Below are 23000 nucleotides of genomic sequence, written 5' to 3' on the forward strand. Positions count from 1 at the left end.
GGTGGGAGATAATGTGAACGTGCTGGATCCACTGTCGGCCACCCAATTGACTAATGCCTGTACCTGCTCAGGCCTTACCATCCTTAGAATGGCATTGGGCCCCACCATATATCGCTGTAAATTCTGGCGACTACTGGGACCTGAGGTAGTTGGTACACTAGGACGTGTGGATGTGGCAGAACGGCCATGTCCTCTCCCAGCACCAGAGGGTCCACTAACACCACCACGACCATGTCCACGTCCGCGTCCCTTACTAGATGTTTTCCTCATTGTTATCGTTCACCACAACAACAAAAATATTATTTGGCCCAATGTATTGTATTCAAATTCAGCTGAATATAAATTTGAGGCCTAGTATTTAGGCGCTGGGTGACCGGTATAGATTTACTGACAGAATTAGACTTGGAAATGCACAGTAGCGTGTGTGTGACGTTATTCTGAATGACCCTATGTGCACCTTGAATATTATATACCCTTTTAGGGATAGATTTCAAATAGCTCTGATACAGCAGAAACCACTAAATTATGAAATTGCTAAATTGGGAATTGTATTTCAACCCAGAACAAAAAATGTGCTTTGACGGACACTAAATAACTTGCCCAGCCAGAACAGTACAGCGGTAACGACAGAATTAGCGGGATATAAATTTGAGGCCTAGTATTTAGGCGCTGGGTGACCGGTATGGATTTACTGACAGAATTAGACTTGGAAATGCACAGTAGCGTGTGTGTGAAGTTATTCTGAATGACCCTATGTGCACCTTGAATATTATATACCCTTTTAGAGATAGATTTCAAATAGCTCTGATATAGCAGAAACCACTAAATTATGAAATTGCTAAATTGGGAATTGTATTTCAACCCAGAACAAAAAATGTGCTTTGACGGACACTAAATAACTTGCCCAGCCACAACAGTACAGCGGTAACGACAGATTTAGCGGGATATAAATTTGAGGCCTAGTATTTAGGCGCTGGGTGACCGGTATGGATTTACTGACAGAATTAGACTGGGATATGGCCAAAAAATAACCACACTATTGCTGGTTAAATGCACTTGGTGTGACAGCTTGACCAACCACACTACTGAGGGTTAAATGCACTTGGTGACGGGCGCAGCTTGCCCCTGATGTAGTATATGGCCAAAAAATGAACAGACTATTGCTGGTTAAATGCACTTGGTGTGACAGCTTGACCAACCACCCTACTGAGGGTTAAATGCACTTGGTGACGGGCGCAGCTTGCCCCTGATGTAGTATATGGCCAAAAAATAAACAGACTATTGCTGGTTAAATGCACTTGGTGTGACAGCTTCACCCTGATGTAGGCTTTAGCCAAAAAACAACCACACCATTGAGGGTTAAATGCACTTGGTGACAGGCGCAGCTTGCCCCTGATGTAGTATATGGCCAAAAAATAAACAGACTACTATTGCTGGTTAAATGCACTTGGTGTGACAGCTTCACCCTGATGTAGGCTTTAGCCAAAAAACAACCACACCATTGAGGGTTAAATGCACTTGGTGACGGGCGCAGCTTGCCCCTGATGTAGTATATGGCCAAAAAATAAACAGACTATTGCTGGTTAAATGCACTTGGTGTGACAGCTTCACCCTGATGTAGGCTTTAGCCAAAAAACAACCACACCATTGAGGGTTAAATGCACTTGGTCGCAGCTTGTGCTGGCGCACCACAAGACACAAAACGGCCGCCGATCACCCCAGAAAAAAGTGACTGACAAACGGTCTGGGCAGCCTAAAAACAGTGAGCAATTGAGTATCAGCAGCTCAATGATGCACAGCTGCAGATCGATCAATAATCAAGTCCTTTGGAGGAGTTAATCTGCCTAATCTCGCCCTACTGTCGCAGCCGCAACCTCTCCCTACGCTAATCAGAGCAGAGTGACGGGCGGCGCTATGTGACTCCAGCTTAAATAGAGGCTGGGTCACATGGTGCTCTGGCTAATCACAGCCATGCCAATAGTAGGCATGGCTGTGACGGCCTCTTGGGGCAAGTAGTATGACGCTTGTTGATTGGCTGCTTTGCAGCCTTTCAAAAAGCGCCAAGAAAGCGTCACAAAAGCGTCAAGAATGCGACGAACACCGAACCCGAACCCAGACTTTTACGAAAATGTATATATACAGTTCGAGTTCGCTCATCCCTAGTTTTAATACTTTTACACAACAAAAAAACTAAGAAAAAAATGAGTGTGCATTCAAATATGGCAATACCAAGTTAGAAAAGTTTTTTTTCCCCCATAATAAAGGTTCTTTTAATGTTACAAATGACCCCAGATTCTCAGAGGTTAAACTGACGGGATTGGAGTTTTCTCTGATCCCAGAACTTATGACAGGAGCTTGGCTGTGTGCATTGTGGCAGATGTGTCCCTTCTAAAGTATATGACTCCTTTAGCTGTATAGCACTAGTAGAGGTTGCTGAGATTGCCATTGCACATGACAATGCCTGAGAGGTCCTCAAGTGTCAATAACACCAGTAGGCACTGCAAAGGTGCAGTGCTAAAGAATGATTGTATATTTACCACAGCTATACAGACACTATAGACAGAACTATTCCATGTTAAGTGTTCATTTCTCTCTATATATTGTATGTACATACAAGGGAACATCATTATGCTCAACAACCTATGACATCATGGTTGGATGGTGGCTTTTACACTAGGACCAAAGATCTTAAAGTGGTTGTTCACCCATAGGGTCCTTTTTGGGCAGAACCCCTTACGTGGTGGATAAAAGTATACTTACCTGCTGCCTAGCTCTGAGTTCCACCTCCTTTGCTTTCCCACCTCTGCTTTCCCTGTGTCAACATCTGATTTGACATTGTTCACATGGCCACTGAAGCCAATGACTAGCCACTGCGATGACTTGCCCCCATGCATCATGTCACTGGGTCACATGACGCATGCAGGACACATCATTGCTGCAGCCAGGCAATGACTGCAGTGGCCACATGACCCATGTCAAACTGGATGTTGACTCAGAGAGAGCGGAAGTGGATGCAGCATTGGGGGAGCAAAGGAGCCAAAACCCAGTGGAGGGAGCAGGTGCATGTGCTTCTGTCTGCAGGTCCAACGACGTAGGGGGGTCTTTCCAAAAAGCCCCTGGAAGTGTACAACCCCTTTAAGGGGTGGAAAATCTACAGCATATTATTGTGGAGGCAAAAAATTATGAAAATTTATGCTGTGGATTTCTACGATAGCTTTTACTCTGGAGTGCATTGTGTGACATCTGCAGTAAAATCTAAAACAAATCCACGTAACTAATGTGGATCTGATTCATTGCGTATTTTGACGTTGATCTGCCCTAGGTCAGTGACGTGATTAAGGGGGCTGGCTGTCTACCCCAGTTTAATGTCTAAGCAATTTCACTTCTTCATCATGGCTTAATCAGAGACAGAGATAGGGCCAGCAGCCCACAAGAATGTCAGCAACATAGACTGTGTTGGAATGAAAATGGACATTTTGCTTTTACAACCAGGAGAGCAAGTCTGAAATAAGACAATCTGAGTAGATTTGGTAAATTACATTAGTAAATTCAATGATTTTATATTTCATAAACAATAAAACATATTTTTCCACCACTAGAAACCCCTTTGAAGAAGAAGATCCAGATAGGAATCAATGTTCTAATGAGTTCTAATGCCCGAATTATAATAATTCCAGTGTAAATAACCCAGTTCTTCAGCAGTGTTAACGAGCCTGAATCATTGAATTTTCTGCTGTCCTTTTACGTGAAGAATAGTTTTATTTTGTAAACTGATACATTGTTTTTAAGGCTTGTGTGCTAGGAATCTTTGACAGAATAATAATGTCATGTTTGCAGCATTCCTGATCTGATATATACCGTGCATTTCAACATTATATAATACATGCCACAAGTTTTCTTTTGTGTTTTTAGTCTTTCTTTTTGTTCCTGTTATTTTTTTTTTCTTCTCGTTTTGATTTGTTTAAGACCATGGGGTACTTCCTTCCTTACAGTCACAGATTTAAATAAACAGGGTCCTTTGATTGTGCTTTAAAGAGCCTATGTTTAGGAACTGAAAAGGCTCTTAAACAGTAAAGATCATAGTTACTAAGTGAAAACTTTATTTATTGAAGTTTAAATAGGTCCATAGATCATGACAACTTAGATAATTCAAAGAAATGTATTTCAATCCCAAACTACTCTACAGGCTTTTATAATCAAATCAAGTTTCTCATAAGTTACTGCTTGGATTTTCTTCAATTGTGAATGGTGTGACTTATATCAGAGTATAGGGGAACTATTTGCAACATTACCTCCATCTGTAAAGGTGCACAAGCAGGAAATTATTGGGAAAGAACCGTTCCTTCCCGATAACTGCCTGCTCGTCAGTGGAGGTAAAGACCTGCATTAACATGCAGCAATTACATCCACTGCTTGAGGATGAGCGATGGCTACTGCAATCCTTCATCCTCATACAAATTCATTGTTTGTGGGCAGTAGATCACTGTTTATACAGCATGATCTGCTGCCCAGAAACAATGATTTAGGTGTCTGCATCATCAAGGATTTAACCTGATGAATGAGCGTTTTGCTTGTTCATTGGGTGATCTGTGGCACCTTTACATGGGCGGCCTATCATCAGGAATGAGCATTCAGAGTAACGTTCTCTCCCGATTATCGGCCTATCGTGTGGTGTAAATTTGCCATTAGAGTTAAGGGCTATTGAATAAAGCATATTAATTATAAATATAAGAGACATCATTATAATTAGGGATGTGCGAACCTGTGGAAGTTCGGGTTTGCTGGGTTCGGCTGAACTTCAGGTAAAAAATTCGGGTTCGGGACCCGAACTTAATAATATCTTTAGCTATATAGCGCCAATATATTCCGCAACGCTTTACAGTGCAGGGGTTCATATACAAACAATCATAAATGACATAGCAATAGACAAGACAATAATAATAATAAAAGTAGTGAGGGCCCTGCTCACAAGAGCTTACAATCTATGACCCCAAACGCAAATTCCATTCAAGTCAATGGGGACCTGAACTTCACTTTATTATTTTCTGTTATAACCTGGTTATAGTGAAAAATAATAGTATTCTTAAGACAGAATGCAAATGAATATGACCATTTAGGGGTAAAAAAAATCAAAAAACTCACCTCATCCACTTGATCGAGCAGTGTCTTCTATTTTCTTTAAGCAGGACCTGCCAAAGGACCTGCGATTACATCTCACCATCCTAAAAGGATGTCTTAACATGTTTTAGGCCTAGTGGCCTGTGTGAAAATTTCAGGACTATACAAATATTTTTAAAATATAGAAATTGATATGGAATTTTTTTTAAAACACTAAAAATTCTAAAAGAAAAGTTTAACATAAAACGTGATTTAAACAACAGGTAATTTTCTCATGACACATTCCCTTTAACCCCTTCCTTACTGCCATACAGCTATATACGTGCTATTTGCACATGACCCATGCAGCTAGCACATACAGATGAAACTTGAAAAATTAGAATATCGTGCAAAGTTCATTTATTTCAGTAATGCAACTTAAAAGGAGCAGAGCTGCAGGGTCTAAGAAGACCCTAATCAGCTCTGCCTGTGTCATTCCCCCTCTGGGGGCTGTTTTTCCCTATAAATGGGGCTCCTGTGGATGCCCCAGTTACAATGGAAACAGTGACCTCCTGGAGGACAGATTATGTACCGGAAAAAAATATTACAATATAAGTTAAAAAAATAATAATAAAAAATACAAATAAAAAAAGGTAAAAAATATTAAAAATGCCGTCGCTAACAGAAACCGTCACCATAGCTGTTCTTAACAGCATTTAGAAAGCATTAATGAGGACCTTTCACTGCTCCTGACATGTCTGTTTTAATGCATTCCCCATGCAAGAACAATTCTGGAACATCTATTCTTATGGCTCTATGTTGTGCCGTTCCTTTATTATTTCTACTAGAAGTTATGAATGAATTACTAGCAGTCTGCAGTAAGGGTACAGAGGGGAGGAACCAGGAAGGGGGGGGGGGTGCCTGCACAGACTCGCTCTATCCAATCAGTGCTGCCATTTTCATACTGCGCAGGGACACCCCCCCCCCCCAAACTGGTTACCTCCCCTCTGTACCCTTACTGAAAGCTAATAGCAATTCATTTATAACTTCTAGTGCAAATAATAAAGGAACGGCACAACACAGAGCCATAAGAATAGAGGCTCCAGAATAGGTAGTACATGGGGAATGCATGGAGATATTAAAATAGGTAGGTCAGGAGCAGTACAAGGTCCTCTTTAGTACAATTGTTTTACAGCAGCCACATGGGCCTTAGACACAATGGTCAGGAGGGGACCTCATTGACTTCTATGGGAGAAGTTTCTAGGCATGCTCTGTGACCTGTGCAGAGGTCATTGTACAAGGAAAGAATAGAAAAGATCTGACATTTTTTGCGAATGGTGGATCCTCTCTTATTTATAACAGAGGTGATATCATTACAGGCAGGATAAGAATGTCAGATAAGCAGGTTACTGCAGTAAAGTGATCTGTACAGACCAAGAAGTAACACCTATTATTACGCTTAGTGGCCATTGTGAAATATGCAGGATTTTTATATATTTTTTTTTAAATATAGATATTGACATGGAAAAGTAAAAATAACACTATTAAAAATTCTTAAAAAAATATGTTAAGAATAAAAGCTTGATTGAAACAATAGGTTGTTTTCTGATGACAACATTACCTTAAATGTAGACATAGTTAATACATTATACACTGCTTGTTTCAAGGGGTTATGACCACCCGGCAACCCTGCTTGTACACTATAGGAAAAAGTTCAGACCTCTCTGGTGGCAGAGAGCGGAGGAGCAGGCATAGGAACAGCAGCAGATCCGATCCTGGCCACCTCATATCTGCGATGCAGCATTGAAAGTAACCTCTGAAAACTAGCAGTATATAATGGGGTGGAAAAATGAATCCAGCTAGCAAAGGAGGCAATATGGACAATCACAATACATTAGTAAGTGCCTTGTATTAACTTTTTCTACATGATAAATGCCATTTTCTGAAGTGAGACAACCCATTTAAATAATATATATAAAGAATAAACCTCTTTGAGTCAACTACCCAAAATTCCATTGAAAAGTAGTCTTCTAGGGGGTGGTCTTGTTGTAGAAGAAGGACAATATGCATAATATATGTTGGGACAATAGCTGTCACAGGAAATCTGATGTGGAAAAGAAGGAGGTCTTCTCAAGAGGTGGTCTTCTTGAGGTGACTCGATGTATTTAACTTGTAGTTTGCCACATACAGCACCAATTGTCTAAAAATGCTGATTACAAAACTGCTAATTTCTGTGTCCTTATAGCTTTTTTTCTATAAACTAATCCGTCTAGTACTTATAGCATTTAATTGAAGCTTTTTTTTTTTTTTTTATAACTAATCCACAGATAATACAGAATGAACACAGTAGGCGAGGTGCTTAGCAACCATGTTTTTTTTTTGTGTCATATCAATAAATAAATATTAAATGCATTCATGGGATCCAAGAGATAAACCATGAAAAATTTAAAATTTGCTTGTGCATGCTCTGTAAACACAACCACTCCCATTTCAGTGCTGTATCGATATGAAAAATACTGGAGTTTCCATCAGTGAAATAACAACAAGTACAATAATATGTCTCCTATAAACCCTTATTCTGGGTGAGCATTGTGCTTTTGATCTAATTGACTAGAGGCATGTAAAATGAAACACATATAAACACTCAAGTCTTAGAAGTTAATTGCAATTTGTTTGGAATACTTTGTCCTCCTTGCATCACCACCACATTCTTGTCAATCTGGTCTTTGTTCCATGGCAGTTATGTGGGCATTGTGGGTGTTCACAGTTGGACTGCTGCCACTGTAAGTTCGCTTGGTGTAAATGCAATGAGTCCATCATAAAACAAGTACATAACTTGAGCTACGGAATAGTTTTTCACATGCACTGGAAGCGCATAAACGGCCGTGAATTTTTTTTTGCCTCTTCAGATGCATTTTAAGGAATTGTAGACCAAAATGGTTTAAAGTACAACTGTAGTTTCAGTTTATTTTTAATATAGTTCAGTGAGAGGTATGTTAAACATTTTTTAATATACTTTATTAGGAAATGATTATTTTTTACTAACAGGGCGTAAAGAGCCTTCTTAGTATGGATGTAACTGAGCGTTGCTATGGAGAGTCTTTCTTCAGTCTTCAGCGTTCTACTGGGCACTAAATACACCTACTTTATGTGTAACAAGTCAGATAGGCAGGGTGGCCTACCATCGCTATCAAACGTATTGCCTTAGGCTACTTTCACACTTGTGGCAGAGTTATCCGGCAAGCAGTTCCGTTGCCGGAACTGCCTGCCAGATCCGGCAAAACGTTTGCCAACTGATGGCATTTGTAAGACTGATCAGGATCCTGATCAGTCTGAAAAATGCCTGATCCGTCTTAAAAATGCATTGAAATTCCGGATCCGTCTTTCCGGTGTCATTCGGAAAAACGGATCCGCCATTTATTTTTTTCACCTTTTTTTTCGGTCTGTGCAAGCGCAGGCCAGAAAGACGAATCCGGCATTGCGGTATTTTGAATTCTGAATCCGGTACTAATACATTCCTAAAGAAAAAAATGCATCAGGCAAGTGTCCAGTTTTTTTTGGGCCGGAGATAAAACTGTAGCATGCTGTGGTTTTATCTCTGTCCTGATCAGTCAAAAAGACTGAACTGAAGACATCCTGATGCATCCTGATCGGATTGCTCTCCATTCAGAATGCATTAGGACTCTTTCACACTTGCGTTCTTGTCTTCCGGCATAGAGTTCCGTCGTCGGGGCTCTATGCCGGAAGAATACTGATCAGGATTATCCTAATGCATTCTGAATGGACAGTCCGTCCTTCAGGATGCATCAGGATGTCTTCCGTTCCGGTACGGAACGTTTTTTGGCCGCAGCAAATAGCGCAGCATGCTGCGCTTTTTGCTCCGGCCAAAAATCCGGAACACTTGCCGCAAGGCCGGATCCGGAATGAATGCCCATTGAAAGGCATTCATCCGGATCCGGCCTTAAGCTAAACGTCGTTTTGGCGCATTGCCGGATGCGACGTTTAGCTTTTTCTCAATAGTTACCATGGCTGCCAGGACGCTAAAGTCCTGGCAGCCATGGTAAAGTGTAGTGGGGAGCAGCATACTTACCATCCGTGCGGCTCCCGGGGCGCTCCAGAGTGACGTCAGGGCGCCCCAAGCGCATGGATCACGTGATCGCATGGATCACATGATCCATGCGCATGGGGCGCTCTGACGTCATTCTGGAGCGCCCCGGGAGCCGCACGGACTGTAAGTATACCGCTCCCCCGCTCCCCGCTCCTACTATGGCAACCAGGACTTTAATAGCGTCCTGGGTGCCATAGTAACACTGAAAGCATTTTGAAGACGGATCTGTCTTCAAATGCTTTCAGTACACTTGCGTTATTCCGGATCCGGCGTGTAAATCCGGCAAGTGGAGTACACGCCGGATCCGGACAACGCAAGTGTGAAAGAGGCCTTAGGATAAAACTGATCAGTTCTTTTCTGGTATAGAGCCCCTGTGACGGAACTCTATGCCGGAAAAGAAAAACGCTAGTGTGAAAGTACCCTTATAGAAAGCATGGTCAGTATTGTCTAAACACTTCAAACTTTGTCTTCTTCATCCATTGACCACTATAACAAGTGACTTGTGATGACCAAGTTGTTTTTCAAATGTGAGATTGAAATTGTTACTCTCAGATAGAAATGGTTTATGCCTAGCTTTTTCTCATGAAAGTTTGGAATTTAGTAGTCATCACACTGAATACTAAACGTGAAGAAACTTAATTCTATACTATTTACAAAATTGATTCCGAATATCTAAGGAACTGGTGGCATATAGACAGCTTATTATACTAGTTAACCATTATAAGCCTAAACAGGCAGTACGTTTGGCCCTCAAAGCCCATCACAATGATATGTCCTCCAACATCTCCTTTCCTATCTCTAGTAAACCATCAACTTTGGAACTATGTACGTGCATGTTTCCATTTGTACTTTCCCTAAATATTCTGATGGCAAATCATTGAGGCATGGGCAATGCCAACAACAACTTATATCCTCTACCTGGTTTACCAGACTCATATGGCGGGCCCTGACTCTAACACAGTAAAGAACCAGCAGAAGATACCCCTATTTGGAGCTGACTTTAATGAGAAACAATTGTCACTAGAGTCTGTTTTCTATTGGTTAATGTCACCTATACGAACTTGTTAATGCAATTAAAAGTCGATATTTTATATGGTTGGTGGGCACACTGAATTAATTCCCTTGTTGGGTCCATAAAATCTAGTTTGACATTTGTATCTCTAATACTTGCTTAAAGGTGATTTCTGATCACAGCATGTGATGGCATAATACTAAGATATATGGAATGATGATCAATCACTGATCTACTGCCAGTACCCCTACCGGTCTCGAGAACGACTGGGCAATTGCTTTTCACAGATTTTCTCTGCAAAGCAACATATAGCTTTATCCTAGTCCTAGCTACAGTATAGGCCATCACTTTCTGGGAAAAACACTTTGGCTGACTGATTGAAGTATAGAAAAGTCATCATAGTCAAAGCTGAAATTTTTGTATAGATACTGGCATCAGCAATTTCTACATACTGATAATAGAGCATTGCAGATACAATTACAATTAATTACCGTAAGCATTTATTAAATATTAATTACAATTAATAATTGTTTAATAGTTATTTTTCTGTAACAGATTATCTAATCTTCAAATGCCAAGCTCTGCCTTCTTATAGATACATATTTCGAATATTCATTGGACAAGTATCGTAATAATTACGGTTCTGTTTGCAGATTTAAAAGCCTTGTCAGACCCTCATCTTTGGCATGCTTAGAAGACACGTTGTTCTACCATTGCTATACAGTAACAAAGCATTAGACAAATGTTAGCTCTCTCTGCATATACTGTATATTGTATTCCAGTTCCAGGTACGTATGTAGGAAAAAGGAAGGCAACAGTAGCAAAAATTGCTGAATACTTTTGATATGGTACGTGATGCTTCAAAGAGGATCTATAAATAGGGCCCTTGGGTTTTGTCATTCCTCTGCTTCCTCGCTGTACATAACAGCTATCCCACTGAGATCAAGGACTGTGCTTTTCTTTTGAGAGAACCTTAAAACAAATGTTGTTTTATGAAACCATTCAATTTCTCAAATTATGCACAAAATATAGATGAAAGCACGAGGTCAGGGTTTCCTTTTGTGATCCTATGAAAGTACACAAACTAAAAAGCAAGCTTTAGAAAATGTCTCGAAATCCAAGAAGCAGACACCAATTTCCCACAGGGACCAAGTATTCTTTGCTAGTGTTGTCTGCAGTGATTCGATTATAACAGAATAAATATAATCTTTGAGGATGCTGGCACTGGAACAATGTGTTTAACACAAAACAGCTCAGCGGCACAGTTCTCACAATTACCAATTCGTTTCAGAATCACTTACACATCTTCAGTTTATTTAATTCGAATTACATGGATACAAGTGTTGCTATTGTTTGGAGGAGGTGACTTTGAAGTGGACTTCATTTTGTTTAAATTCTGTTCCAGTTTTCATTTTGAGTTGGATCCTTGAAAAAAGTCTAATTCAAAGTTAACATACCTGCTATCGTAGATTTTTATTGGAAATTCAGATGGCTAGTAGAATTATTGGATAAAGCAGGCTTGCTCACGGTTTTTATCTATTACTTAAAGAGGGCCGTTCATGTTTTTTTTTTAGTTTAGATAAATACCTTTCCTTGCGGGGTACCCCCTGCTGATGATGCCACGCTGCCTGTTTTTTTTCAAATATCGCTCCTACGTCCCGCTGTGCCCCCCTGCAGTTTTCCCGCTCAGTATGTTAATACTGAGCATTGGTACAGGGAGGAGGAGACGCCAGGGTTTCTCAATGGGCGTCTCCTTCTAGCTGGCTATGCCGCGGTCCAATCACATCGGAGAGCGTCACAGCCAGGGAGAAGGTGAGCTTTTTTTCTCCCTGGCTGTGACGCTCTCCACTGTGTCCTCTTTAAAGTGCTGTCTGTTTTGATCAATTTCTTTTTGTAACAGGGATTCCCTACTGATCACCTTTACGAGGACACCCTATTAGCCATAAACTCGAGTCTAGATGAACCTGGAAGCAAGTGTTCATTTCCCCTGAAACTCTGCTACAAGACAAATGAAGCATTAAGCAGTTCACTTGAACTCAATGGGCTCTCTATGAAACATATGAAAATGCAGATTCCATATTTGGTCTTATTAACAACTTCTTAACAGTGGATTCCCTTCATTAGCTATTAACTAATTCTAATGATGACAACAAGAAATAAAGTAGAAGAAAAAAACTATGCTGGACACTGATCAAGACACCATATTTAGGAAGGCCATTTTCACATTTCCTGGAACTGTCACATGATATGGTACTGATGTATGCTCTGCTCACAGCAGTCTTTATCTACAGTGGGGAAAATAAGAATTTGATACACTGGCTATTTTGCAAGTTTTCTCACCTACAAAGAATGGAGAGGTGTGTAACTTTTATCATAGGTTCACTTCAACTGTTAGAGACAGAATAAAAAAAAAATCCAGAAAATCACATTGTATGATTTTTAAATAATCAATTTGCATTATATTGTATGAAATAAGTATTTGATCACCTACCAATCAGCAAGAATTCTGTCTCTCGCAGACCTGTTAGTTTTTCTTTAAAAAGCCCTCCTACTCTGCACTCATTACCTGTATTAATTGCACCTGTTTGACTGTCCACACACTCAGTCAATAACACTCCAACCTCTCCACCATGGCCAAGACCAAAGAACTGTCTAAGGACACCAGGGACAAAATTGTAGAGCTTCACAAGGCTGGGATGGACTACAGGACAATAGGCAAGCAGCTTGGTGAGAAGGCAACAACTATTGGCACAATTATTAGAAAATAGAAGAAACACAAGCTGACTGTCAATCTTCCTTGGTCTGGGACTCCATGCAAGATTTTGCCTCATGGGGTGAGGATAATTCTGAGAAAGGTCACGAATCAGTCCAGAACTACATGGGAGGACCTGGTCAATGACCTGAAGAGAGTTGGGACCACAGTCTCAAAGATTACTGTTAGTAACACACTACGCCATCACGACTTAAAATTCTGAAGGGGACGCAAGGTCCCCCCTGCTCGCACCAGGAAATGTCCAGGCCCTTTTGAAGTTCACCAGAGATCATCTGGATTATACAGAGGAGGCATAGGAGAAGGTCATGTGGTCAGATGAGACCAAAATAGAACTTTTTAGCATCAATTCCACTTGCCATGTTTGGAGTAAAAAGAAGGATGAGTACAACCCCAAGAACACTATCCCAACCGTAAAGGATGGGGGTGGAAACATCATATTTTAGGGGTGCTTTTCTGCAAAGGAGACAGGACTACTGCACCGTTTGAAGGGAGGATGGATGGGGCCATGTATTGCGAGAATCTGGCCAATAACCTCCTTACCTCAGTAAGAGCTTTGAAGATGGGTCATGGCTGGGTCTTCTAGCATGACAATGACCTGAAACACACAGCCAGGGCAACTAAGGAGTGGCTCCATAAGAACCTTTTCAAGGTGCTGGTGTGGCCTAGCCAGTCTCCAGACCTGAACCCAATAGAAAATCTTTGGAGGAAGCTGAAACTCAATGTAGCCCAGTGACAGCCACGAAACCTGAAAGATCTGTAGAAGATCTGTATGGAGTAGTGGGTCAAAATCCATGCTGCATTGTGGGCAAACTTAGCCTGCTGCAGTGTGTGCAAACTTACATAGTAACATAGTATATAAGGCCGAAAAAAGACATTTGTACAACCAGGCCTGCAATCCTGCAAGTTGATCCAGGGGAAGGCAAAAAACAACAACCCTGTGAGGTAGAAGCCAATTTTCCCCATTTAAGGGGAAACAAATTCCTTCCCTTCTCCAATTAGACAATCAGAATAACTCCCTGGATCAACAACCCATCTGTAGTAACTATAGCCTGTAATATTATTACACTCCAGAAATACATCCAGGCCCCTCTTGAACTCTTTTAGTGAACTCACCATCACAACCTCCTCAGGCAGAGAGTTCTATAGTATCACTGCTCTTACCGTAAAGAATCTTCTATATTTGTGTACAAACCTTATTTCCTCCAGACGCAGAGGATGTCCCCTTGTCACAGTCACAGTCCTGGGGATGACATTACTTAGTTCTCTTAGGATACGGGGGTGTATGCCATCTGGTCCTGGTGATTTGTTTATTTTTATCTTTTTAAGATGCCGCTGTACTTGTTCCTGGGTCAGACAGGGCACTTTTAATGGGAATTTACTTTTACATTCTGCATTTCATCTGACAGTTGATTTTATTCAGTGAATACAGTGGAGAGAAAAATATTTAATAGCTTTGCTTTCTCCTCATCACTCTCTGCAACTCCCCCCTCATTACTCTGTAGAGGGCAGACACCTTCCGATTTATTCTTTTTACCATTTATATAATTGAAAAATATTTTAGGGTTAGTTTTTCCCTCTTTGGCAATTAATCTCTCTGTCTCTAGTTTGGCTGCTTTTATTTGTTTTTTACATATTCTATTTTTATCCTTATAGTTTTTCAGTGCTTTCTCACTACCCTCCTGTTTTAGTGATTTAAATGCTTTCTTTTTGCCACTTATTGCTTTCTTTACAGTTCTTTTTATTCACATAGTTTTTTTCTTGTTCCTTAACCTTTTATTCCAATAAGGTATGTACCTCTCACAATTAGATTTTAGGATGCTTTTAAAAATATCCCATTTTGTGGCTGTATTTTTATTTTTGAGGATTTTGTCCCAGTTAGTTAGGCCTATGGCCTCTCTTAGTTGGCTAAATTTAGCTTTTTTTGAAGTTTGGTATTTTTGTTCCTGCCTGAAGAAACACTCTTTTGAATGATAATTGGAAAGTTATTACTTTATGGTCACTATTTCCCAGGTGTCTCCCAACCTGCACATCTGTTGTTCTGTCAAGTCTATTGGTTAATACTAAGTCCAGTATGACTGTCCCTTTAGTCGGGTCCTGAACCAGTTAGGAAAGGTAATTGTCTTTGGTTTTTGCCAAGAACCTGTTTCCTTTATGAGATGTACAGGCTTCAGTTTCCCAGTCTATACAGTCAGGTCCATAAATATTGGGACATCGACACAATTGTAACATTTTTGGCTCTATTCACCACCACAATGGATTTGAAATGAAACAAACAACATGTGCTTTAACTGCAGACTGTCAGCTTTAATTTGAGGGTATTTACATCCAAATCAGGTGAACGGTGTAGGAATTACAACAGTTTGCATATGTGCCTCCCACTTGTTAAGGAACCAAAAGTAATGGGACAGAATAATAATCATAATTCAAACTTTCACTTTTTAATACTTAGTTGCAAATCCTTTGCAGTCAATTACATCCTGAAGTCTGGAATGCATAGACATCACCAGACGTTGGGGTTCATCCCTGATGATGCTCTGCCAGGCCTCTACTGCAACTGTCTTCAGTTCCTGCTTGTTCTTAGGGCATTTTCCCCTCAGTTTTGTCTTCAGCAAGTGAAATGCATGCTCAATCGGATTTAGGTCAGGTAATTGACTTGGCCATTGCATAACATTCCACTTCTTTCCCTTAAAAAACTCTTTGCTTGCTTTTGCAGTATGCTTTGGGTCATTGCTTTGGGTCCATCTGCACTGTGAAGCGCCGCCCAATGAGTTCTGAAGCATTTGGCTGAATATGAGCAGATAATATTGCCTGAAACACTTTAGAATTCATCCTGCTGCTTTTGTCAGCAGTCACATCATCAATAAATACAAGAGAACCAGTTCCATTGGCAGCCATACATGCCCACACCATGACACTACCACCACCATGCTTCACAAATGAGGTGGTATGCTTAGGATCATGTTCATTTCCTTCTCCATACTCTTCTCTTCTCATCACTATGGTACAAGTTGATCTTGGTCTCATCTGTCCATAGGATGTTGTTCCAGAACTGTGAAGACATTTTTAGATGTTGCTTGGCAAACTCTAATCTGGCCTTCCTGTTTTTGAGACTCACCAATGGTTTACATCTTGTGGTGAACCCTCTGTATTTACTCTGGTGAAGTCTTCTCTTGATTGTTGGCTTTGACACACGTACACCTACCTCCTGGAGAGTGTTCTTGATCTGGCCAACTGTTGTGGAGGGTGTTTTCTTCACCAGGGAAAAAATTATTCGTCGTCCACCACAGTTGTTTTCTGTGGTCTTCCAGGTCTTTTGGTGTTGCTGAGCTCACCGGAGCGTTCCTTCTTTTTAAGAATGTTCCAAACAGTTGTTTTGGCCACGCCTAATGTTTTTGCTATCTCTTGTTTTGTTTTTTCAGCCTAATGATGGCTTGCTTCACTGATAGTGACAGCTCTTTGGATCTCATCTTGAGAGTTGACAGCAACAGATTCCAAATGCAAATAGCACACTTGAAATTAACTCTGGACCTTTTATTTGCTCATTGTAATTGGTATAATGAGGGAATAACACACACCTGAACATGGAACAGCTGAGAAGCCAATTGTCCCATTACTTTTGGTTCCTTAACAAGTGGGAGGCAAATATGCAAACTGTTGTAATTCCTACACCGTTCACCTTATTTGGATGTAAATACCCTCAAATTAAGGCTGACAGTCTGCAGTTAAAGAACATCCTGTTCGTTTCATTTCAAATCCATTGTGGTGGTGTATAGAGCCAAAAATGTTACAATTGTGTTGATGTCCCAATATTTATGGACCTGACTGTATGATTATTTCTGTAGATACTAAGAAGCCGTTGTTTTTGTGACGTGTATATAACAACCAAGAAGCAGACTGCTCTCCATATGCTGCTGCTGTTTCTGTGACATTTGATCCACTCTTTTATTTCCACATCAATCTGTGGCCATTTTGCAGTACGCCCACAAAAAGTGTGCTTACTTTTATCTGCTTTTTACAGCGGATCCTCCTGTTTCCTCCACTCCAATATGATTTGTTACAGTTGGAGGCAGCCCGAAATGTCTCTCAGGAGCTTTGTTTCAACGTTCTTTTGTGTATTTTATCACTTTCAGTTTAAAAGGGATCTTATATGAAAGCCTTTTCTGCTTTGACATCTTTCTAAATTTGGATGCAGCAGGAGACTACAGTACGGTAGTTTTCTACAACAAAATACAGTAATAAAAGAACTGTCAGTATTGTGTCCTTCATAGTCATGGGGACACTGTAGCTGAGAATATCAGTAGATGAAACTGGTATGGGGTATCTGTGGATGACACACTGTTATGGGCAATCGTTGGATGACACACTGTTATGGGCGTTCGTTGGATGACACACTGTTATGGGGGATCTGTGGATGACACACTGTTATTGGGAGATCTGTGGAGGACACACCATTATGTGGGATCTGTGGATGACACACTGTTATGGGGGATCCATGGATGACGCTGTTATGGGGGATCTGTGGATGACACTGTTATGGGGGATCTGTGGATGATGTACTGTTATAGGGGATCTATAGAGGATGCACTTTTATGGGGGATCTGTGGATGAAATTGTTATGGGGGAATCTGTGGATGACACACTGTTATGGGGGATCTGTGGATGACAAACTGTTATGAGAGATCTGTGGATGACACTGTTATGGGGGATCTGTGGATGACACACTGTTATGGGGGATCTGTGGATGACACACTGTTATGGGGGTTCTGTGGATCACACTGTTATGGGATTTGATTTTAATCCCCATCATCCTAAAGAATACACTGTTGTACTGTAGGTACTATACATTGGTGTATTCTTAAGCATGAGGAGAGTTATAGTCACATTAAATATGAACACTGTCCAGGGACTGTACCAATATGGACTTACGGTAACTGATATGACTACCGTATAACCCCCCTCATCCATAGGAATGCACCCATGTACTGCAATATATGAGTGTATGCCTATAGATGAGGGGGGTTATAGTCAAATTGAATATAAACACTGTCCAGGGACTGTTCTGTAATTGGCATGTGTCTATATTAAATATGACTATAACTACCCTCATCCATAGGAATGCACCCATGTACTGCAGTATAAGGGTAGATTCCTGTGGATGAGGGGGGTTATAGTTATATTTAATATAGACACATGCCAATTACAGAACAGTCCCTGGACAGTGTTTATATTACCGTAAATATGACTATAACTAGAGATGAGCGAATTTCATGTTATGAATGTCGTTCACGCCTTATTTGGTGGTAAAAGCAGAATTGCATTATGGATTCCGTTACCACAGACCACAGTGCAATTCTATGACGGAATGCATAACGGAATGCCTTTAGAGACATTCCGTTATTCATGCCGTCATAATAGAAGTCTATGGGCTGCAAAACTGATCCGTCCAGTTTCCATTATGCAGGGGAGTCCTCCGTGCTTGCATGCTGGGAGTTGTAGCTTCCCAGCAGGTGGTGTGCTAAAGGTTGCTGATCCGTGTTCTAGAATTATCAGCTGTTTTCTTCTTCTCTCTGAAAGTTGTAATAAATCTTGTGAGACCAAGACGTGCTGCCTGCTCACTGCTCAATGCTCTACATTTGTAGTCTATGGGGAATAGCTCATCTCCACCAGCTCAGAGACAACTGAGAATAAGAAATGCGGCATGCGAAGTAGAATCCCACTATAAAATGGCAGGTACATGTCACATGATGGTCAGATATAGTGTTATCACACATGGCAGCTTATTCTGAAAAATTTGCTGAAAGTTTAGGTACCCTTTTGAATTTCATTAAACACTCCTGTCTCTTGGTTTAGCCTAGTCACAAGCATCATGTGTAAACAGCTCACAAGCTCAAGCCAGGGATTGTATTAGGGTTCACTATTATGATTTCTTTTTAAGAACAAATATTGAAACTTTTATTTTTGTACCAGTTACTAATCTGATAAAAAGTCAGTTTGTTCCAGTTATAGACACGTCATTGCTGATAAATTGAAAGCCAGTGTTTTCTGATTTGTGAGTCATCAATCTAGAATGGAAAAGGGACAACTGTGAGGAGGAATACTATGACAAATGCATTTCTCATAAAAGTTGAAACACAAATATCTAATGGGTCCTTTATCACTTTTAATGCCCTTTTGTCCACCTGATAGTATATTGAAATCTGGACTTACAACTGTCAAGCTGGCGGTCCGTGCATGCCGCTGCTTGGCTTCCCTCTGAGGGCACAGATGTCATGCTACTCACCACCGCATCCCTGCTGTGCCTTGCTCTGCTGCCAACGGCGCTCCCAGCATTGGCACTTGGCTTCTTAAAGGGCCAGTGCATGCAGTCAAAATGTTCCCCAGCCAATGGGTAGATGTTCTGTGGTATATAAGACAGCCTCCCCAAAAGAGTGTGCCTGAGCTCAAGTGCCTAGTTCCTAGTCCACCAGTGAAGGTGTTTTCTTGTCTACTAGTCTGACCACATACTGAACCCCTTGCCTGCCAACTATTCTCTGACTCTCCACTGCCCGTCCTGACCATAACTTGATCTCTGTTCTGATCCTTTGCTACCTGCCCTAACCTCAGACCTGTTCTACTGATTTGCATGTTTACCAACTGCCCTGACCTTGGCTAGTTTCTTGACAATGAGTTTTGCCTGATCCTTTGGGGTTCCACAATGGTGTCCCTGAACCCCCCATCCCCCTTGGGTCAGCTGTCAACTACACCAGGACTACTTCAGTTGGTAGCAGCCTGATTGGTCTCCTGCAACAAAGTCCAGATCCCTGTATAAAGGGTGAATACCAGGGGACCGCCAGGATAATGCTCTGAGGTTAAGCCTGAGCAATTCTATAGGTTGCCATAAACAGTCTAAAGTTGATCAAAAAGGATGATTTCAATGAAAATGAATGTTTATGGGTTGAAATTCATCAACAAACAATTGTTTTAGTCCACTGATGACATGCCAGTACTATCTGAAAACAAGTCGGCCCTGTTTGAAATTTAATTGAAAGAAAGATTGTTCATGGACAAAAGATCTTTCTTTGAAAGAACATACCCAGAAAGATCTTTTGTCCATCGCCCAGTTTCATTCATCATGTATGGCCATGTGGAGTGTCTGTGATATGATCATTCAGCAGATGATTGTTTTGTCAAATGTTTCCACACTCTATGGTTTATCTGTTCCTGAAACATAAACTGGTTCATGCACAGGGAAAACTCGTTCAGGAAGTAGGAGTAAACTGTAACAACATCAAGATTACAGTATTGCATTAATTGCTAGAAAAACATTATGTAACAAATTGTTTGACTAGAAGGTAGGATGTGTATGCTCTCAAGACAACATTTAAGATTAGAGAGGACCTTTCATTACAATAAAAAAATCTAAACTAACTATACAGACATAGAGAGCGGCGCCCAGGGATCTCCCTGCACTTACTGTTATCCCTGGGCGCCGCTCCGTTCTCCCGGTATAGGCTCCGGTATCTTCAGATTTTCGGATCAACTGGGAGGAGACTGCTCTTGTTCTCCTGGGCGTCTCCTTCTCCCAGCGCTCAGCTCATAGCCTGGGAGAAAAAAACCTCTCAGGCTATGAGCTGAGCACTGCGATTGGCCAGCGCTACAGCCTGGGAGAAGGAGACGCCCAGGAGAACAAGAGCAGGCTCCTCCCAGTTGAGCCGAAAATCTGAAGATACCGGAGCCTATACCGGGAGAACGGAGCGGCGCCCAGGGATAATAGTAAGTGCAGGGAGATCCCTGGGCGCCGCTCTCCATGTCTGTATACTAAGTTTAGATGTTTTATTGTAATGAAAAGTCCTCTTTAAATATATTGACAAATCATTTATTCCCGTTTCTGGAGGGGGAGATACAATCAAAAAAGTTACAATCACAACTAAGCTGTCTGAAACATATGCCACTTCTTTGGTCTAAGAGAGGTTTTTAGATGATTGTATAAGGGTACTTTCACACTTGCGGCAGAGGATTCCGGCAGGCAGTTCTGTCGACGGAACTGCCTACCGGATCCGTCAAAACTTATGCCAACTGATGGCATTTGTAAGACGGATCAGGATCCTGATCCGTCTTACAAATGCATTGAAATGCTGGATCCATCTTTCCGGAAAAACGGATCTGGCATTTATTTTGTTCACATTTTTTTTTCGGTCTGCGCATGCGCAGACTGGAAGGACGGATCCGGCATTGCGGTATTTTGAATGCCGGATCTGGCACTAATACATCCCTATAGAAAAAAATGCCGATTCCGGCATTCCGGCAAGTGTTCCCGGATTTTTGGACGGAGGGAAAACCGTAGCATGCTGCTGTATTATTTCCATATTGAACAGTTAAAAAGACTGACCTGAAGACATCCTGATGCATCCTGAACGAAATGATCTCCATTCAGATTGCATGGGGATGAAACTGATCAATTCTTTTCCGGTATAGAGCCCCTGTGATGGAACTCAATGCCGGAAAAGAAAAACGCTAGTGTGAAAGTACTATACGTATTAATACATTAAATCCTGATATTATTTCTGCTAAAGACATGGCTATACTGTAATTACCCTTAATATGAAGAGTGGTAACGGTGTATGTGCTGCAGAAGTTGTCATTTGATTGCCATATTCAGTTATTATTTACTTATTCCAAATTTCAAGAATGTGAATGGCTGGCACCAAATGTAAATATAAAGAAGGACATTTATAAAGACCAGCTTTTTCATTGCCGGTCTTGATTTCCATTGCCCGGCTGGAGTGTGCGCCAAAGTAATTATGTGGCACTGGTCTCATCATAGATTTGGTACATCTTCCTGCAAGCTGTGCAAAATTTTTTTTTAACTTGGTGTGAATGAAGGTAAATGTGATGACCCTACTGGCCAGACGACTTTATGCCCCCGCCACCCCCATTTTCAGAAATGGAGAGGAGGAGGAAAAGTCACAAGTTATGCCACAAAAATGGCATGCAACATAAATTGACTTTTTTTTTTACACCACAATAGGGGTGTAAATAGCATGATAAATGTCCTCCAAAGCACATATTCAGTTCGTTCGCTTCCTATACTGCATAAGTCATTAAAATATCAAAGTCTGAACAAACAGTGAACACATCAATATATAAATATCTCTGACTATATAAAGTGGATCACCTCTGGGTTATATGAACTAGAATAGCCTTAGTAGGTATAATGTAATTCTATCATTATGTGAAGTCTTGGTGTATACACTTCAAATTCAGTTGTTACTGTGTCAAGAGCAGTATGCCATCCAAAAGTATGCAACATTGTGAGAAACAGTGATGGACAAACAACGGCCAGGACGATTTGCGAATGCGAACGTGCGTTCGCGATCACATGTTTGTTAACCGTGCATTCGCGGCGGGCCCCATTCACTTTAATGGAAGGTGAACATGAAAAACCTTCAGGTCATATTTGCAGCCAGCAAACACTTACTAGAAGTACACAAATAGTCCCACAACATGGACAGTGATATACCAGAGGGGGATCATTGGCAAAAATTCCCACAAAAAATATGTATTTTATTCAGGGGCCATTTTTATGCGTCTTAAAGGGAAACTCTAAAAAATGTGCCCTGCTGGAGCCTAGGAATATTTTATTTCCTATTGGTTTGATGTATACAAATGTGCAGCACTCCACGTTATTGTATCCTGCAGAGTCCATAAAAAAAATGCATACGTTAACGTACATTTTTTTCTACCATGTGTACTGTCCAGTACACACGGAGCAGCGTGGCGGAAAAGGGGGCCGCCATGTACTGACAGAGCGCTACCTGGTCCTGGTGGTCAGGGATCCTTGTGTTTTCAAAGGATTATTTTCTACTGGGAAATACAGGGCACAGTATAATACACTAGAATCTATATAATATAAAGATATTAGCCCTACCCCCGAATAATAATACAATTAGGTGGTCATTTATTATATAGAAATACGTCTATGTTAGGTTTATTTCTGACACAGTCCTTAGCACCGAAATCTGCATATTTTT

Source organism: Bufo gargarizans, chromosome 5, assembly GCF_014858855.1.
Source record: "Bufo gargarizans isolate SCDJY-AF-19 chromosome 5, ASM1485885v1, whole genome shotgun sequence".
In the NCBI taxonomy this organism is placed as follows: domain Eukaryota; kingdom Metazoa; phylum Chordata; class Amphibia; order Anura; family Bufonidae; genus Bufo; species Bufo gargarizans.